General features: G+C 53.2%; 1 non-coding gene across 1 annotated transcript in view; it reads right to left on the reverse strand.

The window, feature by feature from the left end:
- Nucleotides 1-1,437, reverse strand: part of LOC126447628 (small subunit ribosomal RNA) — a 1,909-nt gene extending 472 nt beyond the window's left edge. The window contains exon 1 of the ribosomal RNA XR_007583815.1: nucleotides 1-1,437. This exon is cut by the window's left edge and continues 472 nt beyond it. This is a non-coding gene — a ribosomal RNA (small subunit ribosomal RNA).
- Nucleotides 1,438-5,000: the final 3,563 nt, after the last annotated feature.

Here is a 5,000-nt window from a genome sequence, read left to right on the forward strand (position 1 = left end):
GGCTAGAGTCTCGTTCGTTATCGGAATTAACCAGACAAATCGCTCCACCAACTAAGAACGGCCATGCACCACCACCCACCGAATCAAGAAAGAGCTATCAATCTGTCAATCCTTCCGGTGTCCGGGCCTGGTGAGGTTTCCCGTGTTGAGTCAAATTAAGCCGCAGGCTCCACTCCTGGTGGTGCCCTTCCGTCAATTCCTTTAAGTTTCAGCTTTGCAACCATACTTCCCCCGGAACCCAAAAGCTTTGGTTTCCCGGAGGCTGCCCGCCGAGTCATCGGAGGAACTGCGGCGGATCGCTGGCTGGCATCGTTTATGGTTAGAACTAGGGCGGTATCTGATCGCCTTCGAACCTCTAACTTTCGTTCTTGATTAATGAAAACATACTTGGCAAATGCTTTCGCTTCTGTTCGTCTTGCGACGATCCAAGAATTTCACCTCTAACGTCGCAATACGAATGCCCCCGCCTGTCCCTATTAATCATTACCTCGGGTTCCGAAAACCAACAAAATAGAACCGAGGTCCTATTCCATTATTCCATGCACACAGTATTCAGGCGGGCTTGCCTGCTTTAAGCACTCTAATTTGTTCAAAGTAAACGTGCCGGCCCACCGAGACACTCAATAAAGAGCACCCTGGTAGGATTTCAACGGGGTCCGCCTCGGGACGCACGAGCACGCACGAGGCGGTCGCACGCCTTCGGCTCGCCCCACCGGCAGGACGTCCCACGATACATGCCAGTTAAACACCGACGGGCGGTGAACCAACAGCGTGGGACACAAATCCAACTACGAGCTTTTTAACCGCAACAACTTTAATATACGCTATTGGAGCTGGAATTACCGCGGCTGCTGGCACCAGACTTGCCCTCCAATAGATACTCGTTAAAGGATTTAAAGTGTACTCATTCCGATTACGGGGCCTCGGATGAGTCCCGTATCGTTATTTTTCGTCACTACCTCCCCGTGCCGGGAGTGGGTAATTTGCGCGCCTGCTGCCTTCCTTGGATGTGGTAGCCGTTTCTCAGGCTCCCTCTCCGGAATCGAACCCTGATTCCCCGTTACCCGTTACAACCATGGTAGGCGCAGAACCTACCATCGACAGTTGATAAGGCAGACATTTGAAAGATGCGTCGCCGGTACGAGGACCGTGCGATCAGCCCTAAGTTATTCAGAGTCACCAAGGCAAACGGACCGGACGAGCCGACCGATTGGTTTTGATCTAATAAAAGCGTCCCTTCCATCTCTGGTCGGGACTCTGTTTGCATGTATTAGCTCTAGAATTACCACAGTTATCCAAGTAACGTGGGTACGATCTAAGGAACCATAACTGATTTAATGAGCCATTCGCGGTTTCACCTTAATGCGGCTTGTACTGAGACATGCATGGCTTAATCTTTGAGACAAGCATATGACTACTGGCAGGATCAACCAGGGAGCTGCGTCAACTAGAGCTGAGCAGCCGGCCGCCCGGGAGTGTGTCCCGGGGGCCCGCGCGAACACGCAAGCGTCCGCTCAATTATTCTGCAAACAGGAGGAGGCTGAGCTCCCCTGCACAACACACCTCGAAACCCTCTCAGGTCCCGGCGGCGCGCAGCGCCGTCCTAAGTACTTGGTCGGGTTCGAGAGAGGCGCAATCGCCCGGAGTTAGGCGAGTAGACGCTTTAGGTGCGACCACCCGTGCTCCCAACTGAGCTTGCCGCTGCCGACAGAGGCCCGGGAGCGTGCTGTCGTGGCATTGCCGGCGGGAGACAACACGCGCCACCTACGGTGACCGGCAGCTCCAACGCCAGCGCCACAGAAGGACAAAAGCCCTACTTGGGTGCCGAAGCGAACTCTCCCAGCACAGCGCACGCGCCAACACGTCCGCACAGCTGCGATACAAACCACCTGCGAGAACCGCTGGGGCGACCGAGCAGCAGACGGCGTCGCGGCGCCGAGCGCCGGGCGGCGGCGCATCCTCAGCGCACAAAGTCCTCAATCGGACCAGCACACTGCAGATGGCCACCGCGCTTCGCACCGGGCCCGCGAGGACCTACTTTGGCCGCAAGGCGCCGCGAGCAGGGGGCGCCGGCGCGCAGCTGCGCCGCCTGCCGCGTCCATCGGCCGGCGCGCCTGCCACCGGCCGCCCCCACCAGCCGGCTGTAGCGCGTGCGCCCACGCACCGCGCTGCCAGCACGCCGGGCGGCCCCCCCTCACCGGCCGGGGACGGTCCCACCCAGCCACCGCCGCGTATCGCCTCACACCCAGATCCCCTTTCACGTTCGTGGGCATGGTGGGTCCCCTTTCACGTTCGTGGGCATGGTGGGTATCCCTGAAACAACCGGTTAATAGCTCGACCGATCGTCGCCAACACTGATTCACCTCTAGCGAGAACAACCGCACCACAACGGGTTACCGGTTGTTCATTTGCGTAACGTCACCAGCAAACGTACACGTCCATCGCCATTTGCAACGAGTATTGCATGCCTGTGTCAGGTGTCACAACACACTACGTCTGCCCACATAGACGCAACAACATGTGCACGCCTAGAGAACACGTGGAAGGTAGACCCCGTACGTATGCGGTGTCCATTGCGCGAACGACTGTCAGCCCGCCTCTGCAGCATGTCGCAGATGTGGAACGCGGTGCAACATGCTATCACGGTGTGTGAGAAGAGACGACTACGTCCGAATACACGCTCCACTACATCAACAGACTGCTCATGCTGATCGCCATCCAGGGCGTCCGTTCCTCCCACACGTCTGTATGGCGTACCACACTGCAATCCAGCCCTTATAGGGAGACGACACGTAGCTGCGTGCACAATATTTGGACTGTATGGTCCGCCGTTGCTAGGCGCTGTCGTCATACGGTCACATGGGCCACGATGTATCATTCAGTACATACGGAGCAATGTGCAGTACAGTTTGTGGGTTTTGCGTACATCGGCGGACAGGTGACAGGCCGTACCACAACGTAGGCTGAGTACGTCGGCATGCGAAGGGCATTGAACATGCAAACTTCTCACCGACCAGCTTGCGAAGGCAGGGGGGAAGGGGGGGGGGCATGTACGTCCTGCTGCTATCCACACTACAGTGTATAGCAGGAGCATGTGGAAAGTCAGCAACACCTGCAAGGTGTTTAACATGACGCGATACACAGGGGACCGGGCAGTGCGAGTAGCGAACTATATTGCGAGGGTTGCGGTTAGGCAACACTACACTACTTTAACGGGTTGCATAACAATTACAGAGCAGGTTCAGCGACAACGTGCGTCAGGTTAAGGCGCAATATAGTTTAGGTTACGGCGCACTTTAGGTTAGGTTAAGGCACATTATAGGTTAGGTTAAGGCACAACATGGGTTACGTTAAGGCACAACATGGGTTACGTTAAGGCACAACATGGGTTACGTTAAGGCACAACATGGGTTACGTTAAGGCACAACATGGGTTAGGTTAAGGCACAACATGGGTTAGGTTAAGGCACAACATGGGTTAGGTTAAGGCATAACATGGGTTAGGTTAAGGCACAACATGGGTTAGGTTAAGGCACAACATGGGTTAGGTTAAGGCACAACATGGGTTAGGTTAAGGCACAACATGGGTTAGGTTAAGGCACAACATGGGTTAGGTTAAGGCACAACATGGGTTAGGTTAAGGCACAACATGGGTTAGGTTAAGGCACAACATGGGTTAGGTTAAGGCACAACATGGGTTAGGTTAAGGCACAACATGGGTTAGGTTAAGGCACAACATGGGTTAGGTTAAGGCACAACATGGGTTAGGTTAAGGCACAACATGGGTTAGGTTAAGGCACAACATGGGTTAGGTTAAGGCACAACATGGGTTAGGTTAAGGCACAACATGGGTTAGGTTAAGGCACAACATGGGTTAGGTTAAGGCACAACATGGGTTAGGTTAAGGCACAACATGGGTTAGGTTAAGGCACAACATGGGTTAGGTTAAGGCACAACATGGGTTAGGTTAAGGCACAACATGGGTTAGGTTAAGGCACAACATGGGTTAGGTTAAGGCACAACATGGGTTAGGTTAAGGCACAACATGGGTTAGGTTAAGGCACAACATGGGTTAGGTTAAGGCACAACATGGGTTAGGTTAAGGCACAACATGGGTTAGGTTAAGGCACAACATGGGTTAGGTTAAGGCACAACATGGGTTAGGTTAAGGCACAACATGGGTTAGGTTAAGGCACACCATGGGTTAGGTTAAGGCACACCATGGGTTAGGTTAAGGCACACCATGGGTTAGGTTAAGGCACAACATGGGTTAGGTTAAGGCACAACATGGGTTAGGTTAAGGCACAACATGGGTTAGGTTAAGGCACAACATGGGTTAGGTTAAGGCACAACATGGGTTAGGTTAAGGCACAACGTAGGTTAGGTTAAGGCACAACGTGGGTTAGGTTAAGGCACAACGTGGGTTAGGTTAAGGCACAACGTGGGTTAGGTTAAGGCACAACGTGGGTTAGGTTAAGGCACAACATGGGTTAGGTTAAGGCACAACATGGGTTAGGTTAAGGCACACCATGGGTTAGGTTAAGGCACAACATGGGTTAGGTTAAGGCACAACATGGGTTAGGTTAAGGCACAACATGGGTTAGGTTAAGGCACAACATGGGTTAGGTTAAGGCACAACATGGGTTAGGTTAAGGCACAACATGGGTTAGGTTAAGGCACAACATGGGTTAGGTTAAGGCACAACGTAGGTTAGGTTAAGGCACAACGTGGGTTAGGTTAAGGCACAACATGGGTTAGGTTAAGGCACAACATGGGTTAGGTTAAGGCACAACATGGGTTAGGTTAAGGCACAACATGGGTTAGGTTAAGGCACAACATGGGTTAGGTTAAGGCACAACATGGGTTAGGTTACGGCACAACATGGGTTACGTTACGGCACAACATGGGTTACGTTACGGCACAACATGGGTTACGTTACGGCACAACATGGGTTACGTTACGGCACAACATGGGTTACGTTACGGCACAACATGGGTTACG

The sequence above is a fragment of the Schistocerca serialis genome, unplaced genomic scaffold (assembly GCF_023864345.2).
Source record: "Schistocerca serialis cubense isolate TAMUIC-IGC-003099 unplaced genomic scaffold, iqSchSeri2.2 HiC_scaffold_518, whole genome shotgun sequence".
Classification (NCBI taxonomy): Eukaryota; Metazoa; Arthropoda; class Insecta; order Orthoptera; family Acrididae; genus Schistocerca; species Schistocerca serialis.